Consider the following 22,473-nt stretch of genomic DNA (forward strand, 5'->3'; position numbering starts at 1 on the left):
TGGTTAGAAATTCACAGCCTGAACCTTCGTCCCTATTGCAAAACATACACTGAGGACTCCAACCCCGTTCCATGTGCCCCTCATTAATGTGATTTATCTCTGCAATGTGAGCTCATCCATGTGGCCATGCCCACTCAGAGGCAAGGATCACTTGAAGAGAGACGTGAAGGTGATGAAAGACAGTCAAATATTAGTTGTATCTGATGCCGTGGCTGTGATGAGAAAAGGTTGAGTAGGAGGGTAAAAAAGAAAAAGGTGGAATAAACTGTTTCAATGCATTTTTAGACAGTGTCATCATTCCACAACAGTACGCTATCAGCAACGTGGCGCGGAGTTGGGACGAATAGTTCACAAGACCACTACTGGACCACAAAGCTTGTAGTTGCAAGGGCTGCCTACAGGGGGCACTAGGATTCCTTTTGAGACTTGGTCATGATAAGACCTGCATAGCAAGTATTAAAAAAGCAGCAGTCACACAGTCTGCTTGCAGAATTCACCTATCCTGTCCTCTTTTATCACAGAGAAAAATTCTGATGATGATGCCTAAAAATCATTGGAAAACATTGTGGGGTCTGTGGATTACTCATGAAATTCGTGACTCAGTAAGGTTATGCTGACCTATCCTATCAGTTGGAGAGTGTATTTGCGTGTATATGTTGGGGGGGGGGGGGCGGTGTGCTGGCAGGGAGATTCTGGAACAAATAGTCATCGTCATTTGACATTTATTTTCATAGCATACACTGGCTGGAGAAATCTGTACGGATCTTAAATCAACCATGCTCCTGTTCTTCAGCTTCAAAACGTTTACATTGCTATGCTATACCTTGCTAAGCTTGTACTTTACTATGCCTAATCTTGTGGGGTGCTCCTCAGCTATTTATAACTGCATGGGATTTCACAAAGCCTTATAAGGATTCCACTGTTTCCCAGATGGGTGCTGCTGCTTCTTTGTCAGTTTGCACTCACACACAGCAATTTAGAGCAAATGTGTGTGAATTCTGTCAAGCGTCCCTGTCAGTTCACTGTAGGCAGGCCCCAATTTAATTGCAATCACATGTCCAGCTGGCATAGTTTGCTTTTTTCTCTTGAATCAATGAAAGTTAAAGTGTAGTTCATGATGCCCCTTTAACAGCTTACATCAGGTCAGTTCTAGTGGGGTCATGATAGCCCAGGGCAATGTTGAAAACAAAGTTTAAACTAGTAACATGTTCACTCTTCAATGCTTACACCTCAGCGCTAGAAGCATTAAACATAAAATGTAAGAACTCGTTGCTACTACATTAACAGCGTATGCCATTGTATGAATAACCGAAACAAGGCTAAGGAAGGATGATGACTTCCTTCAATGGATACACATTGTTTTCAGAATGATAGGCAGAATAGAAGGGGTAGTGGGACAGGACTGTAAATCTAAAATAACCTGCAACTTAGAGAACTAAAGCTAGAAGGAGCAGGCATTTTAGAATCTACATAGGTTAAACATACTGTAGCTGTGTACAATAGAATGCTTAATGTAGACATGGTTGCAAGTATCTTATTATATAATGAGCTCAGGATCTGTGTTGCAAAGGTGATATTAAGAGATTTCACACAGAAACTGAGAGATTGTGATGAATAATACAAAAGCTGAAATTGGAAATATGGTTAAAAATGGTTTATGAGGGCTTCTTAACCCAATTTGTGAAGGTACCTACAAGGGAAGATACTCTTATTGACCTGATCTTTTCATACACTAAGGATATAATAAGGGGAATAAATGTGATGGAACCACTGGGAAATTGTGACCATGATATGGTTGCTTTTGATGCATAGTTTCAATTTCTCAACCTTCCATCTAACATTAGGGTTTATAATTTTAGAAAAGCTGATGTTGAAGGAACCAAGCAGAGCTTACAAGAGGTGAAATAAGAGCAGGTGTGTTCAGAATCAGTAGAAGGATGGTTATACCTCAAAAACAGAATGTTAAATGCTCAAAACATGTTAATCTGTAAATAAAAAATTAGGAAAAGTATCAGAGGATACCACGGTAACGTTAAGAAGGGTATACTTTCAGCTGAGACTGAAGAAACACTCAGCCTATGGTCCCTGAGCAGGCTTGTCAATATGAAGTGGTGCATGAAACAAATGTTTTCCATATTTCTTTCTCTCTTAACTATTAGGCCTGCCTGGCTCTACACTGTAGAGATTGTAACAGTTACCAAATAACAAACATGGAGAATCTGACTTATTGTAATCAGAAAAGATTCATAAGAAACCAAAAAAAAATATTTAAAGTAACCATCAGGTCATGCTGCCTCACTCATTGTATCTATATCAGATGAATTCAATCTGTTTTTTGGTTCCTTCTAACTGCTGTTTTATCTCTTCATGCTCTCTGTTGGGAGTCTCCTAGAATCCATTCAGGCCCAGCTATTCATTCCTGAAGCGGCTGCGCACTGTGAACATCTGTGTAAAGGAAATTAGTCAGAAATTCCACAAATACAGACCAAGGAAATAGTCCAAGGTGTATTGTAACTGTGTGCAGCTCCCACTGTATGGTTTTAAACCCTAAACATGACCCAGATTCTCGCCACCCTCCTGTAGCCTCAGTTTCCTTTGAGAACTACTTCCACTAACAGTAATCGCTCCTGACTGGTATTCTTTTCAGTGAGTGGCAGTGTGGGGGCCCGGTGGGGTCCGAGCGACCCTTGGGACCATGGGAAGCTGCCTGATGCCCATCTCTGAATGAGGCCCCAGGCGCCTTTGATCTCTCTCTGAGAGGTCTGGATCCCCCCAGTGAAGGAATGCTGCCGGCAACAATGTCCCGCCCACCCGTCAGGCTTTTCCTACAAGGCATTGTGGGTGGGATTCAAAAGGGTCAGAGCCTAGGAAATGAACTAGGAAGTTTTCTCAAGAGTTTAGCTTTTAGTGTTTACCGGGATCTCTTTATACGACTTGAGGGGGCCTCTGCCCTGCCACTGTGGATTTATTTCAGCAGAACAAAGTCTGGAGCAGTCTTTTAAAAGCAAATAAAAGGAAGACAGGGGGACACTTGTCTTTATTTGCTGCCTGAATACTTATTAACTGCTATTAGAGCTTTCCAATATTGTGAGTTATCTTTTCAAACAGTGTTTTAGTGTAAGTATTGGCAAATATGTTGGATAGAAAGATGTGGAATGGAAAAGATTTTAAAGCAATCAGTTCTGTTTCCAGTTTTATTTTTGCTAATTGCATGTACTGCTATTTTGAGGAACTGAATATAATAAGGGTTGACAGGTTAAAAACACCATTAGTTGTTTTCTTTCGACAACGTGATTTTAAATATTAACATACAGTACCATTGAAACATTATTTTACTCATAAGTCCTTTGTTTATTCTCTATGCGTTACACAGAATTCATTTTATGTGGTCCAGTATGTGCATGATAATGCCTCTGACCCTTTATGAAAATTGGAAACCTCTGAAAATTTGCGAAAAGGGGGGATGATTAACAACAAATTTAACATCCTGCCGTCCTTCCAATCCATTTACAGCTCCTGTCACAGCTGTAAAGAGCTACGACATTTGGAATTAAAATCTTTACATGCAAATGCAGAAACATGGGCCCTGCATCTAGTGACTTATAGCTTCTATTGGCAGTATATCACCTTGCATTAAAAGGGGGGAAAAAAGAGCACTGTGAGTTCATATTGGCTTCCAGCGCCTTGGAACTGATTAATGGGGAAGAGACAGATTTGCATCTCCTTGAAGCCAGGCCCTTCGTTTCTCCATGAGCAGGCGTTGGCAGGATGGGAAAAAGCTGGCGATACACAGCAGTTTTGGATTATTTACCTCCCTATCAGGGGGCATTTTGGTGACGATCCAACGTGAGCCAGTTCACATGAATACAAAGACACAGCGAGAGAAAGGAGGTGGGTAGGTGGGGGTGGGGTGTGGTGAGAGTGAAGGGAAATAGAGGAGAGAAAGGGAAGGAGAGAATTAATCTTAAATGCCTGTCTTTCTGACTTCATTTTTTTTAATCCCCAAAGCCTTTGAATTGAGGTACCATTTAGGATGAGCTTTTTGATAGCAGGGGTTTTTGAGCACATAATTGACCTTTTTCCCCCACAAAACAGGATCGACAAGTTTTTTTGGGGGTATGTTCCATCTCCACTTGGAACTGGTACTGTAGCGGTTTAGAATGGAGCCATTCATCTTCTGCTGCAAGCCCTTGTCAATGATTGGAGGCTTGACTTGCCCAAAGCTGTCATCACTGCAAGCCTGCAGGCCTCTGTTTCACCAAAGGCCAAGATCACTCCGGGTGACTTGAACTTATCCAGAACTGTCAGCTTCTTAGCCAAATGTGTGCTGCTGCTTATGGTGTCCTGGTCTGTCAAATACCCAGACTGCCTTGGCAGTGCTCTACTGATTATTTGATGCTGCCTAGTGAAACCCAGCCCCAATCATCTAATCACAAGTCCTGAAGCAACAGTATCTGAGCTATAGAACTCATGCCTCCAGAGACCCGTAACTGAACTAAGCTTTATGTGCTTCTGCTCAGTGCATTAATCTTCAAAAAGGACATTTTCAATGCACCTGAACACGTATGTCCAGTAAAGCCTGTGTATAGGAAAATGCAGAACCAATTTAGATTTTACAGATGAAGCGGTGAAAATTTGTGTTACAGGTATATGTACAGATGCTCTTTTTATAAAAAAAATAACGTAGAAATGTCCTTGCATGTCAGCCCTCTGCAGTCACTGGCAGGTTATGAGCAGCAGATATTTCTGGGAGGTGTCGTAAGGAGAGAAAATCATTTGCCATGTTAAAGCCGCTTATTTTAATTTGGCTTTGTTTCAGTATGATTGCGGTCCCTTTCTCCCCCCACATGCATCACGTCTCAGGGTACTAGCATGCTCCGAACGCTGCTTACCCTCATTAGAAAAGGAATATATCCTCCTCCGGTTTCATTGACAATGACAGATGCTTGACTAATTTTCTCTGATGCTATTAAATAAAAACCAGGACATTGACTCCAATTAGATTTTCTTAGAAGAAAAGCAGATAGTTCAGAACAGACTTGTTTTGCTGCCGCATCCGTTTTATCCTCCTGGCTGGCACATTACAGACTTATTGAATTAATGCCATTAGTGACCCAGGAATGGGAGCTGCAATAAACACCTGCAGATGGTACCTGCAATGTCTGGCAATGGCAGCAGCAGTATTAAGAGCAGGAGGAAAACATAAGAAAGGGCATGAGCAAAAGGAGGTCATTCGGCTTATTCAGTTGCTAGAAGCAAATTGACCTAAAGATTTTTTACAGCTGCTTTTTGAAGGAAAAACATTAAATTGGCTTTGACCACATGGTCGGGTAGCTTGTTCCAAGCTCCCGCAACCTTTTGTGTAAAGCAGCACCTCCTGTTCACAGTTTCAAATGTGATTCCACATAGGTTCCACTTGTGCCCTCTGTTTCAGATTTTGCTGCAGGTTCTAAAGAAGCCCGATGGCCTTGTCAAGGCCTTTAAGCATTATGAATAGCTAAATCAGATCCCTGTATGGTCTTCTTTGTGTGACACCCCTTTCCTGGTGCGTATGTTGATGGCTTTTTTTCATGCTCTCATATAATGTAGTATTACCTTCCCCTTCCCCTCCACGCACTGTGTTGTGTTGTTGCGTGGATGCTTGTGTTGTGTTTTTCATTTCTGTTCAGCCTGGGTCATCAAGGAAGTAACGGATGCAAATTCTTCTGTAACCGGGACACACCTCTTGGGCCGTGTTTCCCCGGATTTCAAGCCCTGGAGACTGGTTCTTTCTGAACTCCCTGGACTCGTAGCGCTTGCTCTGTCTCGTCCGCAGCGGGCTCTCAGGGGGCAGCCTGAAGAGAAAGTTCCCATGGGTCCTCCTCTTGGGATTCCCGCCACTTCACCCCGTCAATCCTGTTTCACGGCCAGTGGCTCTCAATAGCTGAAGGGAGGAGGGGGCTCAGCTGAGGGGCTGCTGGCCTATGGCTCTTCTTCACTGGTTGGGCTCCTTCACTATTGTAAGGGGAGGGGGATGGGGGTGGGAGCTAAAATCACTAGACAGTGAGACGTGAATGAATTTTGGTCACACAAAAGCAAATGGATGCTTTTTTATGCATATACTGTAGTTGGATGGGGTCAAGGGCTATCTGAATGTCTGTAAGCACTTTGATTACTTGACAGTGCAGGGGGAATGACAGGAGGGAGATCCAAGATCCCATGAGTATGAAATGTTCTGTCTCTGAATTTTAATCTGACCCCCCCTTTACTTGGTTCTTATGCAACAGTACAGTGAGCTAAAGAGCAGTGCATTGCGTGCAAGACTGTCCACGCTCCACTATTGCAAGTCTATTTATAGGCTTCGGTGAAGTACGGAACATTGCTCATTTGCCCTTACAGCAACTCTGTTTTTAAGTATTTTCTTTTTAGAACATATACAATACTTTTAAATGTTTAAAAGTTGTATTTGTTCCATCTCTTATAGGAGTTGCATCGAAATTATCAGTAGTACAGTATGTGATCATGTCAGTGTTACCTAAAAACAGTTTTATTTCCTTCTGCAGAAGTAATAATTATCAGTAACTACAATGTAGTACAAGGTAGTAATTACATTAAGAGACAAATACCAAGAGCTTCTATTGAGGTAATGATTCATGGCAGGCTGGGGCTTGCCAGATGGGGTCTTCCTATCTTGGATTAATGAAATTCCTTTTAACTCTAGAGCAGGGATGCCCAGTGCTTGTCCTGGAGGGTCAGTGTATTTGCACATTTTCAAGGTTTCTTTAAAGTGGACCCTGCCTGAAGAGTAGCAAATGATATTGAATTCTTCCAGTTTAGGCAGTAACCAGCTTGTTCAGCTCATTAACAGCTGAATTGGAATGAAAACTTGCTGACACACTAGCCCTCCTGGATCAGGACTAGACACCCATGCTCTTGAGAGTTTCAGTGAATGAAATAGCTGAGAAGATGCATTGAATTAGTGAAGGAACCTTACATAGATCTGAGCCTTGTGCACCAGAGGAGACACTTGCCACTGATCTTTTAGAGATCCAAGTGGCTTCAACCTTAGCATTGTCAAATCATAGCATCCCTTTTACAATTGGAAACCAGAGTGCCATACTTGTGGTTATTGTGATGGTTTATGAATTTGCACGTGAGGATCAGGTACACACTGTGGATTATACTAGATCTGTAGGCAGAAAGGCATCATTGATGCCCAATGATACTAAACTCAACTAGCCTAGGAAAATTGTCATCTGACATGAACATCGAATTAATACACGCTTAATAAAACAATGAAGCGATAAGTAAGAGAGCTGAGTACTCTCCTTCTGCCCACATATTTTTTCACTGGCGTTTTCAATGTGTGCCATCTCCCCCTCCCCCTGACCATGTGATCACAGTGATCGCTTTGTTGTTTTTCATCCTGTTCTCTCCCACCTCCAAGGTCTATTACTGAGAGACTGAATGGCAGTGCGTTAACAGATCCTGAAATGTTAATTAGTGAGTGACTAACTCATCGCTTCCCGCCACATAACAGCTGATGATTAAACCCCAGCGAGGAGGCACAAATCAGCTCATCAGAGGGCAGAAAGATGAATATTTCCTGGAACAGTGTCTGATTTTTCAGGATCTGGGAATGAGTCAGTGTTCTTTTAACAAGGAGTGTGGTATTACTGTCTCAACTAGACCACTTTGGCACAGAAGATGCCACATGTTCTGATAACAGAGTCAGACAGTTCAAGTGCATAAATATATCTTTATTTACAGCAGTGACTGACTCAAGCCGTTCTTAGTCATTGTGGCTTGTCCTAGTACCTAATAAACATGAAGCTTTTTAAATCTTATGATGTTTTATGTATTTCCCTTCTGGGGATCAGCAAGCATCTTAGTGTGCAAAGTGTGGAGACGTCTGCTTATCACATGACATCATCCTACAGTAGGTCATTTGCTAACAAACAGCATTGTCATGGTGCCATACTTCAGTATGACTGTCTTCACTGCTGTGGTCAGTCACATGTAGAACTTGTGAAAGAAAGACATCCACAAAAAATGTCAGGGGACCAAACTGGAAGAAAGAAAACTATCTACAAAATTACAGCAACAGCAAAACCTAACAGGAGGTTTACCATTCTGACTCCTGTTTTTAGGGTCCCAGGAACAAAGTTTTTTTGCAGCAGTGACTGACTCAAGCTGTTCTTAGTCATTGTGGCTTGTCCTAGTACCTAATAAACATGAAGCTTTTTAAATCTTATGATGTTTTACAGTATGTATTTCCCTTCTGGGGATCAGCAAGCATCTTAGTCTGCAAAGTGTGGAGACGTCTGCTTATCACATGACATCATCCTACAGTAGGTCATTTGCTAACAAACAGCATTGTCATAGTGCCATACTTCAGTATGACTGTCTTCACTGCTGTGGTCAGTCACATGTAGAACTTGTGAAAGAAAGACAGCCACAAAAAATGTCAGGGGACCAAACTGGAAGAAAGAAAACTATCTACAAAATTACAGCAACAGCAAAACCTAGCAACAGATTTACCATTCTGACTCTGGTTTTGAAGGTCCCAGGAACAAAGTTTTATTCCTCTCAAAATCTCCAGCCCTGCTCCTGGAAAGCCCTAGTCCAGCAGGTGTAACCATTAAAGTATGGATTTTGAAAGACAACTTCATTGCAGTCAAATTAAGGTGATTGCTTTAATTTAATACATTAGACATTATTTGGAGTAGAAATTGCCCTCAATGATCAGAGGTAACCAAGTCTTGCCATTCTTTATGAGAGCTATGAGACTGGATCAGGACTTTTCAGGTTTAAAGTTGGCGAAAGCTTCTCTACATAAGGGTTTCCCTAATACTGAGGAACTATAGGACTTAAAATGCTAAAACTAATAGTCCTGTTAAAAGTCTATTATACTACATACAGTACACTTTACTATGCTAAATGTCACAGGACACCTCCAATACAGTATATATCCAGAGGTGCCTATTTACCTTGGTACTCATAACTAATCCAAAATGATGTGGGAGCTGCTGTCAGTGTCTCTTTGCCTCTGTTCCATGCACGGCTTGATGACCGATTTGGTCCCAGTAGGATTTTTGTATTTTGGGCATTTTAAATGTTGAAAAGCAACATCTGTCTGTGGAGTCATACTGTAAATTTAACATTTGCATTCCTTAGTACATATTTCAGTGTTAAAAAACTGTGCCCTTGATGTGTTGGGGGCAGCAGAAGCTGTTTCTCCAGGGAGTGGGAAGACAGGGTGGTCTTCCTTTCCTTGACCTGGTATCCCATTGAGCCTCTGTTAGCACTTTTTGATCCTGCAAAAGAATGGCCATATCCTGGGCATCAATCACAAATATGTCCATATGTTAGAGGCCTGAAAGGAAGGAGCCTTCTCATTTAAAATAATGGGTTAGGGAGGATCATCATGTAAACATGAGGCTACTAAGTCAAGGTATTTCATCCAAATTGAAAGAATTTTATTTTGCTGTTGCCTGTATTGAATGGGAGGTGGTTGTCAGATTTTTTTTTTACTAACTCCCAGAGGTGCTCATCAAGTTAGGGGCACGAAGAAAGAAAGGAATAGATAAAAGCTTCCTGTGTTGCTCTTAAGTGGAGTAGATGGAGGCCATGTGACTGGAAGAAATATCAGAGGCAGGCTGGGAAGCACAGGGAGTCGTTTCCCTGAGTGATTGTTGCCAGCAATTAAGCAACGTGATGCAAGTTCCCCATGAAAGAAGTGGAAGGTGGGCTGGGGGGGGGGAAGGGGGAGTGGGGGAGATGCGAAATGGTGTGCATGCTTGATGTGAAAGCCTTCGGTCCAATTTTAATCACGGCCAGAAGAAACTCGTCTGTATTCATTTCACTGTTAACTTTCCCGTCCGTGGCTTCCCATCATGCAGATCAGACCAGGAGCAGTCCCAGCTGCAGGCCTGCACGCGAGAATGAAACGTGGCCACGAGAATGTATTCCAATTGCCGCAACCACAGGGAAGGTGGCCCAGAGTCCTTTCATGTGCAATATGTCGCATGGCTGCAAATTTTTATCTTTAATTATTAATACAACCCTCTTTAAGTAGCAGAGCAGCAAACAAATCACTATGCATCTACCAATGGCAGTAGAGCAAACTGAGCTCTAATCTTTCATTCATCTTTTTATCTTCCACTAATCGGATTTTCTTTAATGAGCAGAGGGTGGAAGGGGAGTAGCTGCCTGGTTGTGGCAAAGGATTAGTTCTGTGTTCTCTTCCAGAAGAGATGGGATTGTTGTAGTGCTGTTGGGGGTAGGGATCTGACTATCGTGAGTGAGAATTTCTCTTTACAGTATGAACAGGAGGAAAGAACGATTTGAGGAAGTGTTTGCTGGTTTTATATTTTTTGTGGTTCATTCTGAAGAACTTTGCTGGGTTGACTTTATCAGTGCACATTTATGTTTGCCTATGTTGTGCAATGTGACCAAAAACACAGTTATACATATACCAAGAAGGTGATTGATAATATTGTGGAATACAGAAAATGCTATAGCTAAATCCTTACAAATGAATTAATAATCATAATCAAAATTATTGTGTTAGTAATAACTGGAAAATTATTGTTGCTTATAAAACATAATTACACTGTGTAATGTTTCTCATTTGATGTGTATGTGAGGCCATAGTTGACATTATAGGCTATGATATTCCATTCAGTCTTTTAGAATAGCACCATGGAGGGTTAAACAAATTAATATTGCATTACTTTTTATTTAGTTTTTAATTGATATATTTTAACCCCTTCCTCACATGCAGCGTGTGAGATTTCTCCAGCAGAAGCAATCTAAGATCTTCTTAAATCTTGACTTTCATGCAAGCGATTAAAAACAAAAAGATTCTGTTCACATACAGTACATAACAAATGAAAAGGACAGAGGCCATTTTTCTTGTTAAACCAGAAGCTCTTTTCTGCTTTCCGTTTTTTTCCCGAATAGATATTCTGTCTTAGTTTGTTACATGTTGCAACTTTATAGCTGTGTCTCCAGCAATGATATGAGAAATAAACTTGCCCGGAAGTTAACTGCTCACTGCATGTCTGTAGCTCAGTGCAAGGACATGAGCTGCTTGCTGAGGCGCTTTTGTCTTCCGGATCATGTAACCTGCCCTTGCACTACGTGACACTGAGTACTGGCTGCTCCTTCACGGATGGAGTCTCCTTGTAGCAACACCCAGGGAGACGGGACTAAACTTCCTCTGGAGCGTCAGTCAGTGCTTTTGCGTAAAGTGCTCCTCCCTCAGGCAAACCCAGCTTTTCAGAGGAACCGGAGAAAACAATACTGTATGTGCGCAAGACATGCTGTGGTCTAACCAAACAATGGGCAATGAAACAAAGGACTTTGATAAGGTCTTTGCTGTGTCCCTGACACAGTGCTGTGCAATGTGTTCAATGTGACTAAGGGCTGTGTTATTGCCCTTGTTGAATGGCCTGTGTGGCCTAGCATTGTGCATTTCGATAACGTTTTTTGTTGTAAATATTTAAATGTGTTCTGTGATAAATGTGTGTTTAATGTGTTACCTGTTGTGGATCCACAGACTCGTCTTATGCTGTCTGTTTTGACATCTTGGATCAGGTTATTCAGCCAGTAGCCTTGCCCTGTGAAATGGGGTTCACCAGTAAGTCAGGTGGGACAGGGGGTGAGGCTAAGAGTATTAAGCCTGGCCTAACTGGGGGGACCAAGAGAGTGTTTTTTCTTATCGTTGTTTGAGTCATCCTCCAGTAAAGTTTTGCACTCAGCTAACTTTATATTTTGGTGTCCTGCCTTCTTCTGTGACCTGGCTGGCCACAGGTGGCCACAGGTGGTTTGTGGCCATGTCACAGTCTGGCTCATATCACTCTTACAGTACCACATCCTTAACCATGTTCTCAGACACCTGTACAGACTGGCACGAATGCATTCTCTCCAGCAATAATCATGCATACCTCGTACACACATGCCAAAATAAACCACAAGTCCCAAACACCAACTTTCTTGCGTGTACAAAAATTACTTTGAAGTCCTAATGTAACTGCAGAGGCATGAGCAGAATCTGTGCATTTAGGCAGTCTCCACATATGTCATAACTTGAAAAGACAAGATGTCCTTCCAAGCACATTCTTGTAAATTGTTCCTGACACCTACACTGGAGGTCACGTCCTGCCTGGTTTAGGTAGTTCTGCTACAGTGGAAGTGATCTCTGGATTTTCCTGGAACTTCCATTGACCGTATGGCAGCTGCATTAATCTCGTTCACGAGGCTTGGTCTTTGGGTGCTCATCTTGTTTAATGTGGCTCAGACAGAGGTGAACCGCTACTGGAAATTCAGTTGCACGTAAGACAGAGGATACTGCTGTGGAGCCACAGCTCTCAGAAAGACATGTGGGACATGTTTCCCATTATCTTTTCAGGTTGTGGGAAAATAAAATGATAGGTTAGGGAAAACCCGGAAAAGCAATTGTTAGGAAAACAAATGAAAATATGATAGGAATTGTCTCTTTTTAGTGTTCTTGGTTTTGGAACAGTTTTAACAGTTTAGCATAGAAAAGGTACAGTATCTTGGGAAAAATTCAGCACATTAAAGTTCATTTAAAAAAATGTGTTGAAATTTACCGAGTTTATTTCAGTTGTCTAATTGGTGATGAAAATATGATAAAGTTTGAAAGAAAATAAAATAAAGTTTTTTATGCAATTAGAGGTCTTATGAGAATAATGTATACAAGTTGACTTGCAGTAAGAAAGGTTACAGATGTTAAGATACTATTTCACAGTTTTCCAGCCCTTCTGGTTAAGTGCTACCTTGTTCTGAGTCCATGTGCATTTATCCACGCAAAAGGTATAAACAAGTGTACTGTAGGTCAGAGCCTGCAGCATTCGGAACTCAAGATGGATCTAAACCATTTACAAAGTGAGTCTTATTTTCATAACTGCAAATAGAATCCTTGTTAGGCTGGGTCTGTAAGAGACCCAGTCACAGATCTGTAGCTCTGTGTTTAAAATGCCAAACTGGCCCAGCCTGGATCTGTGCCTTCAGAGCTATACAGTGAGAAGTTTATTTACCTTTGACATGCTCTATAAAGAGTGGTTTCAATCTTAAAAGCATTCTGGAAGGGGGACTAAAAATACAGTGAGATCTAGGCGTGAGGGACACACTGACGATGACATATTGCTACAGCTTTGTAGCAGTGTCTGTTATGTTCCCATTTAGCTGTTAGTGAATTTTCACACATCAAAATCAGTATCTTGGACCTAATAAGTCCATTCAGATTTATTGTAAAAGTAAAAAACCAGGCTCATTTCCTTAATTGCCCAGCTGAAGCACACATTGCCCCAAGGTTTTCTATGGACTTTAGTTTTCTTGCTTGTCTCCTTATTAGAAAAGGACGTACTGTTTATTCTGTTACACGTTTGGACTCAAAACAGGATGTGACAGCTGGCTATGGGAGCAAAGGTGTCTGCAACGAAACCCCAAGGCTTTCACGAGGGTTTTCAAAGGTTTTTGGCACCTGAGCCAAACTTGCTCCCTTTTCTTGTGACAGCAACAAGAAACAAAGTTCAAGGTGATTTTTTTCCCTCACTGCAGCACTGTTTTAAGACTGCTTTCTGGCTTTTGACAAAACACTGCAAGATTGTCTCTATGGTGCACCCAAATCCCCCAAGGACCAAATCCCCAGCCCAGCCTCTGCCACTTTGAACTTAGGCTTATGGCAGTACCCTGATGTTGCACGAATTAGCTGACCACAGCTAATTCTTACAACATCATAGGGGTTTCCTTGACTTGCCACCCACCAGAGACCCTTGGGTCCTACAGGACTGGCTTACTTTAAAAAAGCAAATCCTTAATTTCCCTAAATCTCAGTAAGCAAGTATTTCTTCCGTCCAGTAATCCTAAGGACACTCTCCTTCCCCATAGTCAAGAAATGTGTTCTTCCTGTACCCTTCCTGCCCTGCAGACCCCACAACTTCAGACAGATACCTTTTACAGGGGGTGTGAGTGCCCATTCTCCAAGTGCTGTAAAGGGGTGTTTCTTCATAGTGGCTGAGATTCCCAATTGGGCAGGTACAATACAAAAAAGTATTTGTTGTTTCAACATTACAAAACTCCATTATGGGCAGAAGCAATGGTTTGAGGGTTGTTTTTGTTGACACTCTAGAGAGAGGTACTGTAGGTAGTTTCAGATTTTGGCAAGGTTATGTTAAGCGATGGGATACAGTCATTGTCACTGGCTACCAGTTCTCAGTAAAGAGGGAGAGACGCTGTCACACGCCTGCTGTGTGTACAGATGCAAATTAGTGCAAATCTAACTGCACAGCACGTCATCTCTGAATAACATGCAGTTCTCCCATAATGGAACGAGATGTGCGCTGAATGAGGTGGGATCGACTTCATTAGATTGACATTTTTCGATGTTACCTTAACAGAATGTCATAATGGATGAATGTGAACAGGCTCAGATACTTTGTTAGAGAAAAATACCAACACTGTCCTATCGCACGGTGAAAGGCATAATGTACAGCTGTGCAAGAAAATTGCAATGCTTTCATTATTTTCACTATTGCTCTGGGTTGAGCTGCTAACTTCAGTAACCTCATTTATCGCTGATGACCATTGTAGATGTACGGCATGCGCAAAGTTTGGGTTGCTTTAATTTTTAACAACATAAATGTTTCAAACTGGAGGAGGCCAGTCAGCCTCTCTAGCTCATTTGGTAGTTAGTAGCTAAATGATCTGAGGGTCTCATCCAGCTGGTTCTTTAATGAATCCAGTGTATCAGCTGCAGAAAATTTCTCTGGCAAACTTGTGCCAGACCCCCACAATCCTTTGTGTAAACAGTGGCTAAATTCCCAAGCTCAGTTTTAAATGCTTTTCTTCCTATTTCCCATTTTGTGTTGTCAGGTTTGTGTTCTTCTGGTAAGATATAGACAAAATGTAATACAACATATTTATTAGCTTTTCACTGGGCTAATGCTTGCCTTTCCCCATAGAGATTGTATTACTGTATATAATAGCTCAGCCTTGTAAGACAAGGCAGCAAGGGGTTACTTATCTGTCTGGATAAAGATCCTTGCTGATACACTTTTATGCTCTGTGTCTGCGTGCATATGGGTTTGGGGAGGAGGGGGGACTTCAGGAAGAACTCCAGCCAGTCAATCTAATTTTGAGTCATTGATTTTGTGCTGCACAGAGAGGAGGACATGCTGACGCGGTGTCTCCTTTGAGCAATAGTGGGCCGAGAGGAATACTGATGAGGCCGAGAGGGAGGTGGGAATGCGCCGCAGACACCGGCTGTCTCGGAACGTGAGTGGCGGAGGGCTGGGTCGGGTGGCAGTGCCCAGAGCACGTGTCTAATCGGCTAATTACAGCCGGCAACCCCTGTGTGATGTCTCATAGCCAGGAGGATGGATTCTCCAGGTTAAAGGGCCTTCTGCCTGCCTATCTGTGGTAATCACCCCCCTCCCCCCTCCCCCCTCCCCATCTGCCAGGCATTAATTGCTCATGTTAATGAGAAAGCTGGGTCTGTGCAGTGCTGGAGTGGCTGGTCCAGGGAGACGCGGATGATGGCAGGTTCTGTAGCCGACTTCCAGTATGAAAAGTTCACCCAGCCGCTACTAATGCCTGAAGAGATTGTTGAAGGGAGGTGGCACGCATATTGAAACAGAGCAGCGTGACTTTCTCCTTTCCTGCGAATGTGCTCAGCTCGCAGAAGGCTCACAAATTCAGGAAGGAAAACCAGTAAAGTGCTGAACTTGAAATGAAAAATAAGAATCCTGTGTCATCCAGGGTTAAAATTGGCATGATTACAGTTTAAAGCACAGTTTTTATATTATATTATCTAGATACATGTTAAGGTCACTTTCTTACTCTAATCCCTGGCTTTAACACATCTATAAATAAAACATCCATATGATACTGTATATCCCAGTTTTGTATGACATGTAGATGCTAGGTCACCTTACCCTACTCCACCATGGCAAACGTACTGGCAATTTACTTCCTGAGAGGATATGTATTAGCCAGCTGTGACCAGGATCTCTGAAGTGGTGGCATATTTCACGAAGGAAGCATAAGCTGGCCAAGGTACAGTATCCTTGTCTTGCTGTTCCAGCAGGGACACCAGGAGTGTTCTGAGCAGCAGTAAGCTTGCAAATTTTTCATTTCATCAATGAGAGCTGCATCTACCCTCGCTTATGGTGGACCTGTAGGCTGGCGGTGGAAGAAGAAGGGACCTGATGAATGTTGCAGAGCATGAGATCACACCGTGCCAATGTATGGACCGAAGTGGACATAAAATTGATTGGAAGAGCCTACAAAATGTAATTCGTAAATATTGAATTAAAAGGACCTTTTCCAGATTATTGGCCCTAAGCTTATTTCTGATCATGTTTTGTCATGTGAAAATTAATTTGATAGTGAGTCAAAAACAGCTTTACATCAATTCTGGAGCAAAGAAATACAATCTGCAAATGTTGATGAAGAATGTGGTAAATTTCATGAGACTTCCCAAGATAATTAGTTTCTTACATTTCTTCATGCAATGTGCAGATTCATTTGTACAAATTCTTGAAAACATTTGTTTTAATTTTAACTGTATAACCTCCCTTAAAAAAACACCCCCTATAATAAAATAAATGCTTTGTGCAGCTCTTTTGCTGTGTCTTTAGTGCTTGGGGGATTGGTCTGGTGGTGGAGATTTACAGATCATAAAGAAGTACAATATCAGTATTGATCGTCTAACTAAAGCAAAAATTATCTGCATGCTTATAGTTCTCCTGGGCTGCCACATCCTCAGTGCACGCACACACATATGATCACATCTACACATACACATACTCAGTATACACATACATTTGCACAATGTTTGATCACAAAACAGACATGCTCAGTATACACGCACGTATGCGTATATTGTTTTATACACATGGGTTTTTCCAAGACACGTGTATGCACAGTATTTCTTGATCACTAAAAAAATCATTAAAAGGTTGTGTAACAAATATAAAAGAAAATAAATGTTGGTCTTTCTGCCTTAAATATTTCAAGCTTCTTTTATCTGGTTCTTTGAAGATTTCCATTAACTAATGGTGATAATGTAGCTGCTGATATCCACCAATTACATATTTTAACATTTTATATTTTAGCACTCATTTATGGTTCTAGGGCAGTGCCTCTACTGCGTTGTTGTTCTTTCTTTGTCAGAGTTATGGCCTGGATTAGTTTCTACGGATTTTATGTTGTAAGTTGCCTGGATGTACAGTATATCCTTATTATGGTTTAAGATTTCTCTTTAAACAGATATGGAAATGTCAGAGTGAATCATGTTTATCCTATTGGGCTGGTTTCTGAAAGTTGTAATCCTGTGGAAACAATCCTGTTTGTATTGGAAAGATAAATAAAAGAGCCCATCTAATGTCTTAGAGCCTTTCAGCATTTTATATTAATATCTCCACAGCTGTTTTTTTTCCATTCAAAGATTTTTTATCAATACTATCCTCCAATAGTTTTTAGAAGTTGTACTTATGTGAACAGGAAGACAATAAGAAGTCTTGTCATGTCTATCATCATTACTAGCCCCTGGAGCCAGGTGTTATCACAGGATTTTCAAGCCTGTCTAATAGCAATATTCTTGACCAGATGTGGGAGGGCTTAAAAAAAATAAACCAGTTGAAATTCATAAAGCATTTCTGTGAGATCTATCATCTGCCTTGTCATTAATTATAATTGCATCTGAAAGCTCCAAAAATTAAACCTGGAGTCAGAACTTGAGAGCTGGTATTATTTGGCAAAGACACGTAGATCACAGCTAAGGCTGCACCTTCTCCATTCTATCTATGCAGATTGAAAATGCACAGTGCTGTCTTGTACATCTCTGACATGGGATGGTTAATTAATCCTGCATCTTTAATTAAAGAAAAGTGGTAGTAAATGTAAGATTGAGGCTCGGAGGGTTAAAACACTATGATCATAATGTTTGAATGCCTCTCAGTAGCAACCTGTGGACAATTGCCTTAACTTCACATTTCCATTTACATTGTGTGTAGGCTTCTGAGTGCAAGCTTGATAAAGTTTTATGGCTTATGCCTTTTATTTTGGTTTGCTGTTGTCTACTATCAAGTGATTTATTTTACTAACTTTTACTAACAAAATGCAACATGTTGCAAAGTGCAAATAAAAAAAACATAATTCCCTCCCACCCCACACAAAAGACCAATTCCACTCTCCACTCTCCACTCTCCAGTTCCACTCAGTGCTGCTGTTCTCCAGGATTCTGCCTACTTGGTCTACTAAACTGTGGTCCAACAGCTACAGCAGAGCCCCCTTGCAACAAGGTTTGGTTGTGCCAGCAGCAGCACTCCAAGCCTCTGCCAGCCCCCACTGGCACCATTGATTCCCACAGTCGCAATCCTCCCATCGGTGATCTCAAGACAGGCCAGGAGGCCTTGACGCCAGGAGAGGGGATGTGGAGCAGTCAGACCACCCAGCCAGATCTCTTCCTGCTGCTGTCGGAGGCCCAGGCCCAGGGGACCGGCCCCTAGTAACAGTACAGGTGGACAGGGATGATCCCTCTTGAGGATAATGCACAAACGAGAGGAGACTTCTTCCTAGAACATGACCACTATCAGTGGCACCTGCAGTGTGTGAGGAGGTGCCCACAGGGGACTCAGAACCAGCTTCAAGTGCTTCCCTCTACGAGGGGTCAGGTGCACTCTGTGAACTTCAAGTTGAGTGTTGAACTTAAGGAAATTTAAGTGGATCAATGGTTTTGGAGTTTTGGAAGCAAAGTTTTTATAACCTCAAATATTGTTCCATGACATACTGTACAATAGTTAAATCTGTGACATTTAAGTCCCTTTTCCAGGTTGAAACTGCTGCTAAGGGTTTACTTCATGCCTACGATAAAAATAAGCAAAAACTGAAGAAGCCAATATCTTTCATTAGCTCCTGAGGCCAAACGGATTATGCTTTTTGTGCAAAACCAGCTTCGCCACCCAGAACTATAAGCACACAATGCGTGACAACTAAATCAGTATGAACTAGTTGTTTTCATTTTCTGATCTGAATGTGCGTTTCAGGCTGTGGTGATACTGAAACTTCACATCTTAAACAAATAACAGGTTGCAACTACAGGGAACCCTGATAGAATTATTGGTAGTTTTGTGACACTTTGTAGTTTGAATAAAATAAGCTTCTTAAAAGTGTCTAGTACTGTATGTGTTGACTTACATTTTCTGGTGGATAACCTTGTGACTTAAAACTGTGTGTCTGCTGAGTTTATAACAAGAAGGCCCTTGTTGCTGGCAGTAACACAGGGCTTGTAAGTGGTCATTTCTGGCAGAATCATGTGTTCTATTTCTGCTTGAATGGGAGAGAGATTCAGTAGGTGGTCCTGTTGGCTTTTCTTTACATTATGCAAAGAAATGGCAATGAGCTTACCCCTTCATTACTGTCCACTTTACATCATCACTTTAAACAATAAGACCGACTGGGTCAGGATGATGGGGTGGCCTATGACTAATTCAGTTCAGCTCCTTTTTTAAAACCGCTACATCATTTAAAGGCAGTAGCTATGAGACATGGGAAATTAACTTCCCTGATTAGAGGTTAATGGAAATCACTAATCATGGGAGCTGGTAGGAATGGCTATTGCAGAGCTGTGCAGGTGTAGACAGAGTCATTTGTCTCTGTTCGAGGAGACGACAGGGATCTGCGCTCCGTGAGGTTTGGGCTGCTGCCATCAGAGTGTTTACAGAGCCAGGGAGTTGAGCAGCACTTCAGACAACCAAAAAAGGAAAGGGTGTTCAAAGCGTTCCAGCTCGAAATTCTGAAGGCTCCAGGGATGGAGAATCAGATTGAGAGAATTTCGAACGTTAGTGAAATTCCTTCTAGGAAGGGTCTTTATATGGAGCAGAAAAGGAGTGATCTGCTGGCCAAAGATCTTTTCACAGGAACAAGATGAACATGTGACAAAGGCAATTATCTAAACAACTGGCCTGCTGTCCTTCTATTGTCTGCTGATTTAAATTATAGAAATTCTATTGTATTATTATAAATATACAGAATATAAAAACTAGCATTGATTCAGACACTATAATTCCGTGTTCTGAGTCCCTGGGAATAAAAATAATGGGTAGATAAATGTTATTTTCTGAAGGGAACACAAATACAGTATGTATTCTTGATGTACAGTAAATGAAAACTAAATATAATAAGTTGCTGCATGAGAAGCAGTAATGATGCTTCAATCGATATCTTCCATTGATTGTAAAAATATTTTTATGCCATTGCTTAAAATAGTCGCACCAATGACCCTTTTCCCCTTTAATCCTCTAAACAGAGCTTCCCTGTTCAAGGGTCTCTAAAATGTCGGCAAAGGATCCCAGAGGAAATGATCACAAGTGTGGCAATGAGAAGTCAGTGACTCTGTCACATGGTTTTGTCAAAGCACTGTGGTGTCCACATGTAGGAAACTCCTATTCCTGGGAGGCTTCACATTCCACAGTCACATTCCACCAAGACTGATCTTTTTTTTTGTGCCTGTTTTTACTGGTGTTTGTCAACCTCCTCAACTGAGTGTGTCAGCCTTGGTCCAGCATTGGAGCCAGTAACAACCGAGCACTAAGCAAACTACTAAGGTTATAATTAAACCTTTGCCTTTCAAATTTCAAGTGAATTTAGTTTTACTTTTATTTGTCTCCCTTGTATTTATAAGACTATATTACACTAGTGGATTACGGTCTTATATTGCATTATATATTACATCAGTAATAAGGTTATAGGTGTTAAAAAGTAGACTAGAAGAGAATTGGACAAAGATATATTTCTCAAATACAGTAACAAAGTTTATTCTTAAACCATGTCCTTTGTTTGCATTCTGTTTCTGGAACTGCATTTTGACAGACTTTTCAAAGGTTCAAAACCAGGGCTTCTGGATTTAACTGCGACAGTAAGTGTGTCTGCATATCTGTCTTCTTAGCATATTTCACATCTCAGCCAGGAGAGAAGGAGTTCCAGGAAAACACTCTGTGTTTACAGAAGCACTTGCATGTCACAGCCAAAGATATTGGTTACTCCTCAGTGGACTCAATGAATTCTTTCACTTTTTGGTTGTTTCTCAGGAAGTCTACAGATAAAAACCACCTTGAAAAAAAGCGGTGTAACTTGATAACTTAATAACATAATGACGAGGTAATGCAGGTCTATGAACCGAAACTCAACTTAAAATACGAAACTATAATGCCAGAATTTAGTTCCTGTGATATCAAGGTGGGACATGTCTTGGAGACACCCGGGAAAGTGATCTCTTTTTCCAGAGAAGATCTTATGTAGGAGTAAAAGGAAAGTCAAGTAGTGTTTGGAGAAGAACTGGAAGAAAACTGTTATCCATGCCAGTCCCAGTCAGGAAGAGTCTAGCTAACATCCCACATACAATATCCTCCCAGGTAGTCTGTTGACCACAGATGCTCATTGTGTGTATCACAGGTGTTTTTCTGGTGATGATTAGCAAAAAGCCAATGCTGCTATTTGCATGTTCTGTTTTAAAAGATAGCTGTGGCATCTGGTAAGAAAGTTACAAAGCCTGAAGATTTATCCCAGATGTTTTCTTTTCATGCTTGTCCTTAAAAGTGCTTTTCATTGTCATCTTAAGGCTTTTATACTTGAATCCCTTTATTTGCCGTTAATTAACAGGGTGAGTCAGCTGAAGGTAGCCACTTGCAGAGTGTATAAGTAATCGCCTGCAGTAGACATGTGAATAACAGAAGATGATGACTCCTTGAATTTGTAAGGATATGGGTGGGTGATAATGGTAGTGCAGTTCTATTATCTGTGAACTTAAAGTTCTGTATCATAATACAAGCAATAGTTGTTTTTTTATATTTATATAAATAGCTACTTCCATCTGGTTCATACTCTATCATGTACAGTATATACACGAACTCTATATATGTATCTGGCCTTGTTTCATTTTTCTACTCTACTGTATATCCTTTGTATGAAAGTCCCACACGAGGATTCTTTGGGTGAATACTCTTTGGGTGGTCTGGATTCTGTACACTGGTGGTTTTAACAACAAAGTTTGTTTCACACGTCTGTAAATAATACTCCATCTTCAATAGCTATAAAGATAACATAGCATTTGGCAGTAATCACTTAGGCTACGGAGGAGATTTCCATAAACCAGAAAACAGAACAAGAAAGTAATTTCCTGTAGTTGGGACCAATGTGGTCAAAACCCTTTTTTTTTCTTTTCAAAAGACTTGCATGAAACAAAAGCGCTATTGAATTCTCAAGACAGGTCTGAGCAGGGGCGGGACTGTACAAGACATTTCTCTTTGCCCTGCTATTATTCATTTTCGGCAGTATTACCCGTTTTCCTGACACTAGGTCTTCTGTTCACATCAGTGAGGTCACTGCTGTTTAGCTTTCCCAGCTCTCACACCTGCCTGAGCCTCGCAGCAGACAGATTACAGGCAGCTAGTTAACAGCCAACAT

At 41.3% G+C, this 22,473-nt stretch overlaps 1 long non-coding RNA gene across 1 annotated transcript in view; it reads left to right on the top strand.

Annotated features, from left to right (window-relative positions):
* Positions 1-17,083, top strand: part of LOC107076849 (uncharacterized) — a 32,689-nt gene extending 15,606 nt beyond the window's left edge. The window contains exons 2-3 of the long non-coding RNA XR_001477971.2: positions 15,170-15,282; positions 16,094-17,083. This is a non-coding gene — a long non-coding RNA (uncharacterized lncRNA). The remainder of the gene's footprint in view (positions 1-15,169; positions 15,283-16,093) is intronic.
* Positions 17,084-22,473: the final 5,390 nt, after the last annotated feature.

This window comes from Lepisosteus oculatus, chromosome 5 (assembly GCF_040954835.1).
Source record: "Lepisosteus oculatus isolate fLepOcu1 chromosome 5, fLepOcu1.hap2, whole genome shotgun sequence".
In the NCBI taxonomy this organism is placed as follows: Eukaryota; Metazoa; Chordata; class Actinopteri; order Semionotiformes; family Lepisosteidae; genus Lepisosteus; species Lepisosteus oculatus.